The following is an 18,013-nucleotide window of genomic DNA, read 5'->3' as shown; positions in this document are numbered from 1 at the left end:
GATCGCACCATCCGGGCTCAAGCTAAAATATGCTACGAGACTCGAATTCAAAGCAACAAACAACATAGCTGAGTACGAAGGTCTCATCCTCGGACCGAACAAAGCTAAGGCTTCAGGAGCAAAAACCCTGCTCATCAAAACAGACTCTCAGGTGGTGGCAGGACAAGTGGGGAAGGAATACTTAGCACACAACCCCGAACTGGCAAGATATCTGGTTGTTGTAAGGGCGCTGGATAGAAGGTTCAAGGGGTTCACCCTGCAGTACATTCCAAGAGCCAAGAACTACGAGGCAGACGAGCTAGCAAAAGCAGCAGCCAACAACACCCCCTTGCCGGAAGGAACCGTCTACCAAATTGTTGCAACACCTGCAACTGAATCGTTGCCAAAAGCTTTTCGCTCAGTCCTGCTGACAGAAAGCGAAGATTGGAGGCAGGCAATAACTGACTCCCTCAAAGGCAAAACAGCCGCATATGATGAAGCATTAACCAAGAGAATGGAGGCAAGAGCAAAGAATTACACCATCATTGACGGAACCCTGTACAAGAAAGGTGTAGTCCAACCTTTGCTCAAATGCATATCACAAGCCGAGGGCAGAGAGCTCCTGCAAGAGATACACTCTGGGATATCCGGGTCTCACATTGGACCTCGCGCATTGTCTGCCAAAGCATTAAGACAAGGCTTCTACTGGCCAACTCACATCAAAGATGCTGAAGAGATAGTGAAGACATGCAAAGCCTGCCAAACCTTCTCACTAATTCAATCAGGACCTTCAGCACCAACTCAGCTTATATCAGCATCATGGCCATTGCAAAGATGGGGAATGGACCTGGTAGGACCGATGCCAACTGCCTAGGGGGGAAACAAGTTCGCCGTCGTGGCCATCGAGTACTTCACAAGATGGATCGAAGCTAAGCCACTGGCAACCATAACTTCTGAAACGATCAAGAAATTTTTCTAGCAGAACATAGTCTGCAGATTCGGAGTTCCAAGCTTGCTCACAGTTGACAATGGGAAGCAGTTTGATTCGGACAGTTTCAAGGAATTCCGCCATCACATAGGAACCAAAATTGCTTTCGCGTCGGTTTATCACCCAGAGTCAAACGGGGCCATGGAGAGAGCAAACAGAATAATATTCTCCGCAATCTCCAAGACCTTACTCAACCTACGCAAGGGGAAATGGGTTAATGAACTACTCAGAGTTGTGTGGTCACATAACACAACAGTTTCAAGAGCAACTGGGTTCACCCCATTCAAGCTCTTGTACGGGGAAGAAGCAATGTTGCCAGAAGAAATCAAACACCAAAGCCTACGTTCCATGAAGCAGCAGTTGGCCGAAGATGAAGAGTACTGCAAGGAAACCTTAGAATCAATGAGACTTGAGGCAGTGGAGAACATTACCAGGTATCAACAAGAAACCAAAAAATGGAGAGACCGCAAGGTAGTACGGAAAGACAAACAAGATGGGGACCTGGTACTCAGGAAAAAAGAAGATCACCCAAACGCTGGTAAATTGCAACCCAAGTGGGAAGGACCTTATACAGTAATACAAGCGGGAAGGTCGGGATCCTTCTACCTGAAAGACCTCGAAGGTAGAACCTCCACCCACACGTGGAACGTCAACAATCTACGAAGATTTTACATTTGAGTGTAAGGATGACCCCTGCGAAATAAGCAGCGGCATCCATGTCTTCAGTTACACTTGTTTTCTTTTTCTCTCTACTTTTTTGCAATCCAAGGTCTGCACTCTTTTCCTCACAGGGGTACTCCTACCAAGAGGTGAGGTTTTTAACGAGGCAGAACCTATGTAAAAACCTCTGAGATATAAAGAGGAATCCACCCCAGAACCAAAGCCCAAAAGTCGAAAAACAGCCAGCAACGAGGCTGTAGCATTCGACAAAACATCATGTGATCACAAGGACCCTCCGCAGCTTTCAGCCAAAAGCTGAGAAAGCTCGGAACGTCCTCAAAGGTGGAAAAATACCAAATCCTTAGCAGAAGACCTAGCCAAGAGCCAGGCAGCAAGGACAACTTGGCCAAATGTGAAAAAGCCCTGTCCTCCTCAGGCATCACAACATGGCCAGAAGGGACAAAACCTTCAAACCTGACAAAGACCTGAAGACAATCAGGCATCAGGGACTATACTACTTCTACCAAAAGGTAGCGAAGGTTTCACATTCAGAAGATAGACCTCAACAAAAGTTACATAACCTTCACCAAGATAAGATCGAAGGTATCCTGCTACTCCAAGCAGACCTCTAACGGACAAAATGTGAAAATAAAGCAAACCTTACGATAATCCTCAGTCAGGTAAAGTAGGACCAACTACTACAACAATCACAACAACCATCCATAACTCGATAATAACTTCTAACCTAACAAAGTACATGCGATAAATGCATGAAACCCTATAAAACCAGGCACACCAGGCCCCCCACCCTCAGTCAGGATCAGTATACACAGACCCAAGCAGCCAGTGCAAGCCTAGTAGTCACAAAGGAAAAAACCTAGACCACCATGGAGGCATGGGTTAGCCTCAAAGCAGCACCAAAAGTTGGTATTGCACGAAGCTTCGTAATGCTAGAACCACGGCTTGTGATGAACATCGACCACAGAGTCGTGTATAGCCACAACAAAAGCACTGCAAGTTAGAATCGGAGGTCTCTGAAGGGTATCGCACGAAGTCTCGTAACATCCCTTCAGAACCAACAACTCAAATACCCGAAGGTTCCCCTCGACAACACTCCACGGGAGTTGAGCAAAGGCAAATATGAGCACAATTCAGCAGAGGCTCCTTCGCACCAAGAAAAGCGAAGGTCCTAAGGTCAAGGAGCAGCAATCCTACGCACGTGAAACGGCCACCAACGCCTTCGCAACATCAAACATCAAGTATGCACGCGCCACAGCAAGACAAAGATCCTTAGGATCAACACCACCGTGACGTTGCAATGTACAATCGTTGCGTAGAAAAGCGCGAAGGTTGTAATAAAAATACAGCTAAGAGCGCGAAGACTGTAACCAAAGTAATGATAAAAAAATCTGATCTTTATTAACGATAAACAACTTACAAAACAACAGTTTTAACATCCTTCGACCGTCAAAAGTCGAAGGTTCTAAGACTCTCGCACAATCCTTCCATACGAATCCTCAGACAACTTAACTACCGAAGGATCTAAGAATCACGTACAAATCTCACACACGAGTCACCAAAGATCCTAATTTCGCTACAATAGTCCCGCGCAATATAATCGACCAAATCATCCACATCGAGTGAAGGTCGGGCACCTCTCCACCAATCTATTAACCAACCACTCGCGTACAAGTCACCCCGCTTGAACGTCACTGGAGTCACATAGCTTCCTTCGACAAAACCCAGAGGAAGAACGCCACGTTTAGGAGAGGATCGAACAACCTGCGTAGAAAAACCAGCTCAAAAAATCTATAAATCAAACGAAGGACCCAAACAAACCCGGAAAGCTTAAATCCCGAACCTCCGCGCGCTCAGGCAGAAAACGCTCATACATGTCATCAGGATCCTCCAGCCAAAAAGATTCCTCCACCTCCTCGCCAAAGATGCGAAGGATAGGATACGACAGCTGTGTAAACAAATCAAACCAAGTCACAAAAAATATATACACAAATAGCCTGCAACAAAGAAAAATTAAAGACAACCACCTAAGCCGGAGGCCATGAACCTCGGTACGCAAGGGACCGGACGAATTCAGATCGTTCGTCATCAAGGTCATAACCAACAAACTCAAACATATCCACCACTCTCATGTTAGGGAAAGCAATCCGCCAGTATTCCCACAACTCGCCAGAAGCATAAATTCCATTGTAGAAAATTGAAAGGGGAGCTTCGCAATGATGCTGCGCAGGTCCTCCGCTAAAGACCTGCGCAGGATAAAATCGTAAAACAAGGGTTTATCCAAAAACAACCCATTATATTACATTTCCAACAGTCTTTATAAGTTGATCAGAACCTCTGGCTTTTCTTACAAAAAAAAGCGTCACATACGCACAAGACGCAAAAAACTAAGAAAAACCTACAAACTAAAAAGCCTCACACCTGAGGCGGAGGAGGAGCAGGAGCTTCGGGTTCTTCTGAAGCCTTGGCACTAGATCCTTCAGGAACTTTAGCACCAGCCTCATGAGCCTCCGCACCAGCTTGAGTCGTAGGATGCGCTTCGCTGGGAGGGTGCGAGGGGCCGGCCTTGTCAGCCTAAGACTTCTTCTTGGCAATCTCCTGCAAAACAGCAGGCTTAAGAAACATTGCAAATTAGCAAAACAGAAAGCGAAGGAATAACCAAATTACACATACCTCAGCGCGGCGAGCCTCCGCCATCTTCTTCGCCTCAGCCCGCCCAAACCTAATCTAGAACGAACTGATAAAGTTCCGGATAGACTTGCGCAGGCTCGAAATGCCCTCACCAACATCCTCCGCCGACCTGAACTCCTCCTTGGCAACTTCCTCCGCGTGGGAGCAACCACCGCGGCGTAAAAGCCTAGCGAAGGAGCTAACCGCAGCCAAAGCCCCAAAATCAACTGCTCCTCCGACGAAGTCAGGAAGCATGCTGATATGAGACTTGAGCCACGCAAGGCTAGCCCCAACGTCACTGCCGGTCGGAGGAGCAGAGGTGCTACCGCCGAACTGCACAAGCGAGCTGGAATAGAGCCCGATCACAGCTGCATCCTCCTCCTCCGCCTTCTGCATACGCGTCTGCAACACAGCCGCAGACGTCCGCTCGGCATCAAGCTCTTTACGGAGGCGGTCAGCAATGCCCTCTGCCTTCTCGGCACGCTGCACAGCCAAATCCTTCGCCCTATCAAGCTGGGAAGCGCCCTCGCAGAGGGCAGCGGATGAAGCCTCAGCTTCTTCCTTCCCCTTCCTAAGAACCTCCGACCCAGCCTTGAGCTCGTCCCTCTCCTTCCTCAGAGACTCAAGCTCTTGACGGGCCAAAGAAAAACCCCGGACCTCCTCCGACAGTCGGACCTTCTCAGCCTCCAAGGTCTCATTGTCCTTTTTCAAAGCATCAATAGCCTCATCACGGCAAATAACCTCCCGCGAGCAGCGCTCCTCCAAGGCAGCAGCCATGTGATGACCCTGCTCAAATACACCATACATCAAAACCTCGGAATAAAAAACGACGAAGGAAGGCAAAACAAACTTGAAACATACAAGACTATGATGCTCAAACTACACGCGAAGCAGCGTCGCATAGTCCATGTCGCGACACTTCTGTCGGAAACGATCTGAGAAGAGAAGGAAAGTAAGAAAACATAAGTCAAAACTAAATACATAACGGGCGGAGGACCAAAAACGAACCCCCGACAAGTGCATGAACTTCATGCAGGGTTTCAGCCCAACCTGTGATCGAAGGATCAGAGGCTCCTGCGCACAATCAAGGAACAATCAACGAAAGCAAAAGACAAACAACTCGACTAAAAACATAAAAACAAAATTTACCAAACTCACCAGGACCAGTAACATTAGCAGGCGAAGGCCTGCTGGCCAGCGCAGATGGTGCAGGAATGCGGGGCGAAGGAACAACAAGCCCTTCCCGCGCAATGCTGGCCCCCTTAGCAAGCTCCTCCGCACTAGCCAGGCCCGCAATCACATCCTCTGAAGAATATACACAAAAAAAAAACTTAATCAATCTAAGACATACATGAAAATTACAACAAGACAAAGGAAAAAGTCTTACCCATATACAGCGAATTCATCCCACCACCAGATGGCTGCGGAGGATCATCAGCTCTCCTGATCCTCCGAACAGAAGCAGACTCAGCTTCGTCGCTGGTCTCCCCCTGCCTCTCCTTCAGCGGAGATCCTCCTCCAACAGATACCTCCCGCGCAGGACTCGCCTGCCGCGCAGGACTCGCCCTAGGGGCCTCCGCGTCGGAGGACTCCTCCCCAAGAAGCGACGCAAAAGGCGCACGCACAGACGACACCGCACGGGAGACTATGCCCCCGGCAGCAGGCGCGGCCTTCGCAACCTCCAAAGGGGCAGAGTCCACTGAATTAGACTCAGCCGCGGAGGATCGGGCAGAAGAAGAGCCCACTGGAGCTTCCGGCAGAACCTCCGCCTTGCGCTTCTTCGCAAGCTGTTTCACAGCACCAACCCCCTTCCTCTTCCTTGCCTCAGCCGCAGCAACAGCCTTGGAAGAATCCTTCTTCTTCTCCAAGCCAAGCAGAACATCCGGAGGAATGACATAGTCGTCGTACTCGATGCCCAACTCCTCAAAAACGCGATTGAAACGCGGCATAGTCCCAAGTGTAGATTTCCGCTGGAGATACTCCTTCTCCAAGATCTTACCAACTATCCTCCGGGCAGAGACCTCCACGCGGTCGAGGAAAGACTCCTTCGTCTCACCCTCAGGCAAACTCGCGTGGAACCGGGGGAATGGCAGCCCCTCCGGAGGGCCAAATACTGGCACTTGTACCATCTCAATGGTGAACTCGTCGTTCCTGCGACCAAGGGGCCAGTAGTCGGTAGCAACCATCTCTTCAACCAAGTCGCGGCCTCCAGAAAAGCGACAAGCCAACGCGAAGGCCTGATCGTAGGCCCTGCGCTCCTCCGACATCGGCTGCGAAGGATCAACCTTGTAGACAGGCTTGAGCTCCTTCATCTTGGATGCATACGAAAAAACCTTGTCAACCTGCCCATCCTCTAAAGTCTTCGACGTGGCGGGGGTCCTCACGTAGAACCAAGCCTTCATCCAATCCTTATCCCACTTGCCCTTTTGGCAAAACAAAATCTCGCACCTCGCTCCAGGCATCGTGTGGCGGGGCATGAACGCGCAGCTTCCAAACTGCGCAATACACTCAACTCCTTCGGCATCCTTCACCTTCTTAGGTTGGCGCTGGAGCTCGAAATAGGAGCAGAAAGTGTCGATGTGGGGAACGGCTCCATAGGATTCACATGCCCACGCAAATTTGCTAAGGGTCAGAATTCCATTGGGGCTGAAATGCTGCAGCTCCACATTGAAACTCTCCATCACTTCGCGAAGGAAATGATACGGAGGCATTCGGAGCCCGCAGGTGAAAAAGTCCCTGAAAACCACTGCATACCCCTCTTCAGGCGCAGGAACCGTCTGACCCGAGCCTTCGCACGACCCTCCTTGAAAAACCTAACCTCAACCATATCGACGATATTCTCCACCCTAACAGTCGACTCCCCAAACTCAAAGGTAATAGCAGCCATTGAGTCAAACTCCTTAGCACTTATAAGATCACCAACGGAAGCTTCGACGTCAGACAGCGTCTCCTCCAGATCTCGAGCTGCTGCCACCTCAAGCATCCACTCTTCAAACCTCCGCAGCCAACCTCCAGACCTCACGCTAAGGAAATTGCGCAAAGGACCAGAAAAATCTGACCTCGAAGGACGGGGTGAAGGAAGATGAGCCACCTTAGATCCTCCGAAAACACTTAGAAACTAAGCACAACAAAAACGCACGCGAGCAGCTCAGAGAGCAAGATGTGGCGAAGGAAAATGTGCAGGCAATGAATGGCAGGGGTGAGAGCACAAAGCTCCCCAGCACCCCCTTTTATAGGGGGGGCTGCGACCGCGCGGCCGTTGCGATTCCCCGCGCCCAACAGATAAAAGTGGAGGATTCGGCCTGCCCGTTGCGATTCTCTAGCACCAACGGCTAACTCCAACGGCTAGACGCACAATTTAAACGACAACTCAATATCCTCCGCAATCTAACGTGCGAAGGATAGAAAGCTCTCAGAACATCAATGATCTGAGGATACTGGCAAAACAAACAAACCAAGAAAAATTATGATTAAGTAAAAGAAGCATTTATCCGACACTGCTAAACACATCCTGCGCACCAGGGGGGAAGGCAGCAACCATGCTCGTAGCCTCCGCAGCGTGGCATGTTTTTGAGCACATGGACCGCAGGAGTGCCATTAGCCCAAAAAGGGGGGAACTGTTGGGGAATGGCTGCATCCTTCCCCCTGGTAGCGTCGAAGGATATCCTTCACCCGAGGAACCTCCGACGCCCGAAACGTCGGAGGATATCCTTCACCCAGGGAGCCTCCGTGCGAATGCGTGCGGAGGACCCTGGAAAAGACTAATGTTGACGACTCATCTTGTCATGCTAAGCGTGTGCAGGGACCGAGAAGCCGACGGAGGCCCGCAAGCAAAGAAAGGGGGGAACCTCCGACCCTCCCAAGTCCGAGGATGGCGAGAGACGCGGACAAGCCGAGGAACCTCCGATTCGGCCAGGCTGAGGAACCTCCGACGCGGAAGCGTCAAAAGATCGATGATCGTGCGGACCGAGGAACTTCCAGAGTGGCCGGGCCGAGGAACCTCCGGTCCGGCCAGGCCGAGGAACCTTCGACACAAGAGCGTCGGAGGATCCGCGATTGGGCGGAGGATCCAAGCCTCCGTCCAACTGAAGCCCCCGACAGGGGATAAACGTAGGGCTTGTAATGTGAAATTACGCAAATGACTTAGGGTCAGTAGACTGTGATGTAAGAATATGCTGGAATATCCCCCACCGTCACGGGGCATTTATGTAAATGTCATTAGGTCGGTTTCCGAGCCCTATATAAGGGGTGTGATACCATCATTAATACAGAGAGCATTCATTGTATTCACCTACTGTTGAGCTTTCTGTTCGTTACTGTTCACCCTCTCACGGCACCGAGTGAGAAGGTTCTCGTTTTACTGCATTGCTGCGGAGTGCGGAGAGCATTTTCCCAACAATCACTCTCTTGGACCACGCATCACATCCATATATCTTCCATAGTTCCATATATACAAGCATACACCAATGAAAGCTTGTTAGCAATGCAAGTCACTACATTTATATATATATAGCTGCCACTGGCCCGTGTCCATGCATAACGAAGATTCGGCGAAAGATACGAGACATTGAGCTGGTGCCATAGCTTTAGTTTGGCTTCTTTAATTAGCTTTTGTCAAAGAGGTAAAACGATGGCCATGCATGCAACGCAAAAGAAGCGAGTGGGACGTGTGTTGTTGTTTTTTTTTGGAGATCATGCAACTGCATGTAGTGGGACGTGTGTTGTTGCGCCCCTGTGCATGATATGCGGCTAAAACAAATGCAAGTCAAATCATTCACACACGCATATATATATCGGCATATGTGTGGATGCCTACAGCACGCTGTTGCTGGCCGTGTTTTGGAACTTGCCCTTTGCTAGCTAGCTAGATCCATGTAGAAAGACGTAATAATAGTGGAGTGCACTGCAATTTTGGAAAAGCCAGATGTTGCACCGATCCAAACCTTCGGAACTTGGGATAGTGTAAACCCTAAGATAGAGCCCATATACTGCAGTGCGTGAGATCAACCACATGTATACTTATATAGAATTATTTGTGCTGTAGATCAGATGTACAACCGTGTTCAATGCATCATCATCAGGCAGATTTTTTCAACTTTCTTTGAAATAAAGGAATGCATGCAATAGCAGAAAACAGCTTGATCGATCCGCTCGATCTCTGGCATTTCATGAAGAGAGAGAGAGATTCCCGCAACCAGCAAACTCCACGTGTATAAGTTCCACACACCTGGACTTGCAATATATATATATATATTTATTTTCTTCAGAAGCACGGTACCCATTATGCTTTTTCTTTTATAGAACAATCATGTTGAGCTACGATAGGCATATGCCTTCTTCTTTTTTTCGTTGGGATACCAAAATAGTATTGTTATTCTTTCTTATGTGGCATTGGAGAGTAGCTTTTTTCCATTTATAGAAACTAATTTAGACATCAACTCACATGCCACTGCACAAGTTAGAACCTTATTATGAGACATAAGTTTTGCACAAGTTTGTGGATGAAATGTTAATTTTGTAAATAAACTAGTCATAATTTCTTATGTTTGCCATCATCTCTCTATATTCTCTATCAAATACAATATCCATATTGGTACTATATGATCTTTATCTGACTGTGATAGATTAACTGGTTACTCTACATGTTTTTATCCATGTTGTTGGTTCTTCTCCATTTACATTGCCTACGATGTCTCCACAATATAAGGCTATATATGTATCATGGTGTCTTAAATCTTGATTTTGACCTTCATGTTTTGATTTTACTAGTTGCCATAATTTTTATCCATATAAAATGTGTTATATATTTAGTGTTTTCTGTATATTTATTGAAAGTTCTTACTTTGTATATTTGTTAAAGAAATATTTCCTAATCCACAGACTACATTCTTAATTACTGTAACACACAAAATTTTGCTCATTTTAAAAATAGGTGAAAAATGATTTATTTATGAATTTTTGTGCTCATGAAACATAGGGGAATAATATTTTTCAGTAAATTAAAACTTATCATAGGGTTTAGTAACATGTATGCGCACTCATGCTGGAGCATTTATATTTTTGTACTGTGTGACTTTGAGTAAAGTTCAAAAGTATTTCAAAACTGATTTTAAAAAGGGACTTGAAATGGCTTTTGAATAAAAGAAAAATAAAAGAGAAAAAAAAGAACCTGAACCTTGGCTACTCTGGAGCCCAGCTCTTCCCCTTCTGCGCGGCCCAGCGCTCTCCCCTCCTCTCTCGGCCTGCCCTGCACTTCTCGTCTTCAGCCCAATTCGCCTCAGGCCGGCCCAAGCGCGCAGCAGCCCAGCAACGCGTCTCCTTCCTTCTCTTTCTCTGCCAACCCGACCCCACCGGTCAGTCCCTTTCCCCTTCTTCTACCCTGAGCCGTGTCCGAGCCGGACACGAACCCGACGCTGACCCTGCCCCAATCCCTAGTTTCTCGGGATTCTATGCCTTATATGCTCAACCAACCCCTCCCGCAAGGCCGTGATCTCCCCCTCGACTCCCCTTTCCACCTAAACGCATGGGAGCCGCTTCTATCTGTCTGGCGCTGCCAATTTAGATCTCACCGACGAGCTCCAAGACCCGCCGCCATGACCTTCCTTCCCTGTTGCATCTAAGGCGCCAACGACCTTGTGCCGAGCACCGTGACTGAGCAACGAAGCCGCCGAGCCCTTTTTCGTACTCTCCCTCGACCTCAGTAACCCGTGTGACACCGCCGAACGTCGCAGGAGGCACTCGTCCGACGCGACGCGCCGCACGCCGACGTCGTCCGACCTCGGTTGTTGTAAAGTCTGTGGGTGAGTTCCCCTTGTCTTCCTCTTGCTTCCCGTGCAATCAGTTTGTCAAATCGTGCCTTTAATCGCTAGATCACCGAACTCCAGCGAGAAGCTAGGCTTTCCGGCCATGGCGTCGCCACGGCTGCCCAGCTCTAGCCAGCCAGCCGCCCCCTCCCTCCGATCTGATCTGATCCGCCCAAAGAAGATCTGACGGCCACGGTTGATTGATACCCTTTCGGCCTGGAAACTTTCTAAAGAGACCCTCTGGAATCTGGTATTAGAACCCGCAGTCCAAAGCACATTCACGAAAGGCGTTTTCTGTTTTTTGAAAACGTAAAGTCTGTCGGTTGATTCAAAATACGTTTTCTGATATTTACAAGTTTGCCACCGAAACTGTTTTGCTTATAAAATACTCGTTTTAATTCTGTTTTTGTCCATTCAAAATTCGTTAGATTCGTATTTACGAGCTCTATATGTTGGAAGTAATAGTTTACTGTTTTGAAACTTTTTATTTTCACAGTAGCATTTAATTAATTATTTATCTATAGGAAATCTTAGAAAATTCATAACTTCACAGTTTCAACTCCGATTCTCGTGAACTTTACGTTTGTGTGATCGTAGCGCTACGTAGAACATTTTGATAAACTTTTATATTTGTTTTACCATTGTTTGGTGTACTATTCTAATTATAGCCTTGTTTGCTTCGTGTATGTTGTCTTCGATTGTTTGTGTGATCGATGATCGAGTTTAGACGGTGAGCAATACTTCAGTGATCAAGATCAAAGCCTTGGCAACAAGTAAGACCAGTAGAACCAAAAGGATCAGCAAGAGCAATTGGATCAATGCAAGTATAGCAATTGGGTTTTATTTCTGTGACCATGATCGTGTGGCTAGATTAATGTTAAGTAATAAACGATAGAAAATGACTTTTTAGCAACTTGATGATTTGTCTGTACGTGATCACCCGGGACAACAGTGCAACCATGAGGGCTATAATGGCTCTGGCTTTAGTTAAGTATGAGTAACTTTTCTAGCTCGTTAGCGGTTACCCGTGTGGCGCAATTGGGGAATAGCAGACCGTGGATTCCTGCGGGTGAATCACATGGACTGACTAATGAAACCAAGCGGCCCTAACTTGTTAGATGAACTTTTGAAAGACTTCATAGTGATCCCTGCCGACCTCCCTAGGAAGGGGATTAAGAGATTAGCTACCTCGGACGAAAGGGTAAATCATGACTCATGGGTAAAGATGTACAACCTCTGCATAGTGTTAAAAACTAGTATACTAGCCGAGCTCATGGTCAGGAGCGGCCTTGGGGACATCTACATTAAGGGTGATGATTCTTGTGTGTTAAATATGCTCATTGTTTATTGTTTAATGCTCTACATTATTTATATCACATTGATCATGAGATTGTGGGAGTGATACAATCTAGTTGCTATACTTGTGGAGTTTGACATGGACTCTTGCTATTTCACCCACACCCTTCAGGAAAAGTTTTGGGCTTGTGATCAACCAGTCAGTTGGATCCTGTAGAGTGGAGTTAATACCCGAAGTTTGGAGTTGTATATCCATTGTTTGCTATCTAAGGTTATCTCCTTTATATTATGTACGTTATATATTTATGTATTGTCTTTTGATATTACCCCTTATTTGTAGCTATATGTGAGATTTGGCTTCTAAGACTCACATATGGTGCATATCTGGTTTTGTCCTTAAAATCGAGTATTACAAAGTGGTATCAAAGCAATGCTGGCTGTAGGATGTAAGCCTAGTTAGAAATTGGTCGTCTTAAGGTTTTGGAATTGTCATGAAATCCTTGCTCTATAAACCTTTTTCATCCATACTATATCTCTATCCTTGCTATTTGTCTCTACCTTGTTGCTTATTTTAAAAGTCATTGTTCTCGTCTTCACTCCTTGATTTGGTAAGCTTTTAGAATCTTTTCTTACCACCTGCTTACGTTGTTGAAAGGGAATCTTAGGATCTTTACCCTTACTATGTGAAGCGCCCCTGGTAAACCAGGAACTCAAATGTGATACAATACTAGTCCCAGGAGGCTAGTAACATATTTATTACATCAGATAAGTTTCAGCGCAGTAGTCTCGGAAAGCGTGGACAAGGAAGGCACGCTATAATAATAAGACACCAAAATACAACATAGGTCAAAGGACCCAGAAACAAACGATATCGCCATCGAACATCTGACGAGTCCCAATGCCACAGGCTTAGTTGGGTGCAGACACGACCTTACTCGAACGCCAATTCGGGATCGAAGTCCGGATCTTCCTCTGTTTAATAAAGCAAGGGTGGGTACAAAGTACTCAGCAAATCCAACCTTACCCTACGGAAGGGGATAACAATATATATGCATATGGATAAATCAAGGATGAGGCTTAGTTTAATTTGCATAAAGCTATCTTTTTACACATGCAAGGTTTCATTTCATAAATACTGTTGTAAAAGAACTCTTTTTCCACATATGATAATATTTCTGAAAATAGGGGTTTGATCATAATTTTAAGTGTTGTTGAACCCTTGTTCCCACAACACAATGGCAGTCAACCATTTATTTCCAAAATCACACTCACTCTCATGTTTTCACTCATCCCAACCCATCTAGTTGTTGAAACCAAACCATAACCCATCGGAGACCACAGACATGGGTATCCAGATAGATTTACACTCTGCAGAGGTTGTACACTTTTCCCACAAGTAGGATACCATAACTTACACCGTCGTGCAAGCACAGATCCATCAAAGTCATTAACCTCCATAGCTAAGTAATGGCGCTCACCACGGGAACACTAAGGCCACATGTCATGATACCACAATAATTCACAAAGCTCTTTTCATATATTTCCACAATTTCACATACATCACTTAGTGTCCCGTTGCACACCTGCCTCCAGGTGATTGCCATACTAACTAGAGGGATTTAGACTAAGCCTTTCCCATGCAAGGCGAGTGGTTGTACGATAAATGAGTTAGGCAAGATGAATCATCAACTCAGTCCTTAATCGAGACGAGACGGATATCTTCACACTTAACCCCGCAAGGTATAAGCCACAACACCAGGACATCCTCAAAAGAGATCCCATCTGCCCCATCTCCATAGTAATCATATCTATAACTTGTTCATTAACCCTTTCACAATACCCACAATTTATTTTCACCACTCACACCTTTTACTTTTAAAATCATTATATTTAAAAAATATAGCGATGAGTATCCAGGATGAGTAACAAGTCCTAAGCATACTAAATAATAATATTTCTATCATAGCATATTATTTGTTCCTGGGTTCGAACAAGACAATTACCGGGTAATATCAATTCAAGGATGGCTATTCAACAGGTTTTAACTAAGCAGCAAAAATACTTCGTACATATATCGTACATACAATATTTAAAACAGCTTCTACGGGTTGCGTTTAAAAATAGGATCAATATGCATCAAAGGGGATCGGTTGGACTTGCCTCCGTCGGCGTCCTCGGCAAACTCCTGCTGACAGTCCGGGTCCTCAGCGTCAAACTCACGGTACTCGTCTCCAACGTTCTCGTTTTCAGGCTCATTCACTCCGTCAGCTAAAATACGCGACGACCGACACAGACAACAAGCACAGATAAATAATCACATAAATTCAAATGAGCTCTAAAAATCATGAAATTAATATGGGAGGTAGATCATGATTTTAGATGAATTTAGAAAAAAAGAATTATTAAAAATAGAGTTAGCATGTGGTATTTGTAAACTGACTGAAATTTAATCATGCGAAAAAGGCTAATGATGATTAAGGAATGGATACTTCACGTGGGCATTTGCTTGGCTGGTAGTGCATGCATGCATGTACTATTTGGTGAAGTTAATGCTTATGGCCCACACATGCATGGTTAGAGAGAAATTAGCAGGGGTCATTAGAGCTCTTCTGTATGTCATGGTTCTATTCGTGGAGTTCTTGGCAGTGAGTCGGTACAGACAAATACAAGGAAAAAATACAGGAAAATACTACAGAAAGACAGAGAAGAGCAAGGAGATGCTTATGAGCTGCTCACCTCATCTTGCGACGACAGTCGAGCTCGGCTTGTGCGTATGGCCGTATACGGTATACGCGAAGTGAGAGTGAGTGAGCGAGTGAGTGAACGTGCTTCTCGGGTGGTGAGAGTGAGCACCCGAGGCTGGCTTTTTATAGGCCAAAGCGCTCAGCTGCATGCCATTAAAAATGCTACTGTAGCGCATGGTCGGTGCCTAATTTGCATGCACGATGCATCCAAATGGACGGTGCCTAATCGCCGTGTCCTTGCATGCAGGTGCATGCAAATGGACGGTGGCATGTCCTGCATGCATGCATGAGATATATATTCGTGTAGGTGCACTGCTATGTTTTCTTGCATGTAAGCTTTCTGGTACTCGCTGTTATTTATGCGCGAAAAATATAGGTGGTGCCTAGTTGTGCGTTGCGACTTGCTATCTTTTTGTACAGCAAAAGAGGAGCAGGGAAAAGGCAAGAGGTGGGGCCCGCCTGTCGCGATACGCGTGCGAGCGAGTGCGCTCGGTGAGGGGACCGGGCGCGAGTGCGCTGCGCGGCGCCGATGGTGGTGGGGTCGGCGCACGCGCTGTTGCCGGGTATCGGGCAGAGCGAGCGAGCAAGAGGGATAAGTAGCGGACATATGATGCTCATGCCATGTGGTGCAAGTTATATTTAAAGATGGATAATTAGGATGGATTAGATGGAGATACTATAGAGCTCAAATTATTTTATAGTTTTTGAAATATATTTTGAAAATAATTTTTAATGCGAGTGATTTTTGAATGTGAATTTTTGGGATATTACACTATAAAGAGAACGATAGTATCGCAAGTTGAGTGAAGTGAGAACCTTCAATGCTTAATTGTTTTGTTATTATGTTTATGCTTGATTTGGATCTTTGTAATGAGTGCAATGATCTTGTGGGATTTCCTCACAATTTCATTAGTTCATAGGCCTAAGGCATAAGGATCAATGGAATAAGTAGTTGGGTTTGGCTATCTCTTGTTTCTATTCCTTGCTGAGTTCTAAAGTAGTCTGTAATAATTATGATGCATCTCAAGTTCTGATCGTGCAAAGTTTGTCAACTTTTTCATAGAACAACTAGACTCCAAGATCTTTCTCTGACCGTAAGGATCACTCTCATAGCTATTATGGTTTGGAAGTTACAAAAATCACAAGATGATACAACTGTGCTGTCAAGAACCTGGACCAGTTTTGGTTGCCTACTATTCTAGACAAATATAACTATAGAATTTGGAAAAGTGTTATATAGAAGAGTTGTAGATAATTTTCTAAGTTTTCCAACGGTGTAAGCTATAACTTATTTGGATAAGTAGAACCTGAGCTATGACAGTTACAATTGGATGTTTCTGTTCTGTTTCAAAATCTGGACAGATCTGGTATTTCCTATTTTCAGACGTCTTAACGACAGAATCAGGGAAAATGTTGTATACGAAAGTTGTAGAGGATTTCCTAAGCTTTCCAGAAATGTAAGGATCATCTCCAGATGAGTTAATTAGCTCGAGATATAACTTTTGGAAGTTACTGCACTTTTGCTGAGACATTGTCAGGATGGATTTTCAGTTTGGCTATTTTTACCTAAGCTTAAAGACAGAACCTAAGGAGGTTTTCTACATGAAAGTTGCTGGAAATTTCATAAGTTTTCTAACGGTATAATCTACAACTCTATTGGATTAACAGAATAGGAGTTATACCCATTTTATTACGCTGGTGTTCCTATATCAAGAGAAAATTTCAGGATACTTCTTTGGGATGTCAGAAGTTCTCAATGTTAGTTAACTTGTCTGGAAACATACAAGCTACCTTTCTTGTGCCCCCTAGTTGACCTTTTTTAAAGGGGGTAGCCTAATTAAAGAAGTTACAAGGAGAAGAAATGGTTAATGACTGGAACATCTATAAGTACATCAAGTGCTTGGTATGTTTGGTTTGTTTCAAGATATCATTCCATTCGGAGTGTGCTAATACCAATGGAGGTTTATGTTATGGCTGATACTCATGGATTGAGGGTTATGTATATGAGGATCAGATGACACCAAAGTTTATGAAGTTATAAGTGGGATGCGGGAGTGAAGCAACATAACTGTGATAAAGGTACCGATAATTGGAACTTAGTGATGAAACTAACCTTGGATCAAGAGACTTGGTACAATGAATTTAGAAGACTATGATGTGTAGCGTCTAAGAAGGATAGGAGAGCTAGTCTTTAGTGTCCCCTAGTCAATCTCGTCTTAAGGGGGTAGTACCTTGATATCACTAGATGATGCATATTTAATCTATCTTGGAGTGATACTTGTTTCTTGAGATATTTTATGGCTATGGTCATCTATCCTTGCCGTGTTACTGATGTTGGTCACTTGATGACAGGGAGTGTAGTGTCCCATGGATCCGGAGCACAATATGACGCCTCTTATGGATAGGTGGGAAGATTATGATCATCTTGCCTTTGAAGAAAGATGCTATGAGTATGACAAAGCTGAGTGTTATCAAAATAATAATATTGAAGAGCAAGTTGACAATGAATCAAATCAAAATCCACAATGACGGAAGCGTAAAAGGAAAGCTCGTAAGAAGCCTGCTCCTGGAAATAAAGTACAGCGAAACTATATCAATGGAAGACTGAACAATGTGGATAGGAATAACATTCAAGGAGCCACCAAAGTGGTGGGAGGTTATATTCAAGTGGAGTCAGTGCTAGTTTTTGCTCTGTTTGACCAAAGTGCTTCGCATTCTTTCATATCCGCCAACCTGGTAAAGACAATCGAACGGGTGAAGTGTCCGACAAGAAAGCCTTTGTTAGTTCAAACCCCAATGGGAGAAATACAAGCAGATCAGGTTTGCTCAAATATCAATCTTGTCATAAAGAAGGA

The sequence above is a fragment of the Sorghum bicolor genome, chromosome 5 (assembly GCF_000003195.3).
Source record: "Sorghum bicolor cultivar BTx623 chromosome 5, Sorghum_bicolor_NCBIv3, whole genome shotgun sequence".
NCBI classification, from domain to species: domain Eukaryota; kingdom Viridiplantae; phylum Streptophyta; class Magnoliopsida; order Poales; family Poaceae; genus Sorghum; species Sorghum bicolor.
Note: the sequence above shows the minus strand (reverse complement) of the source record.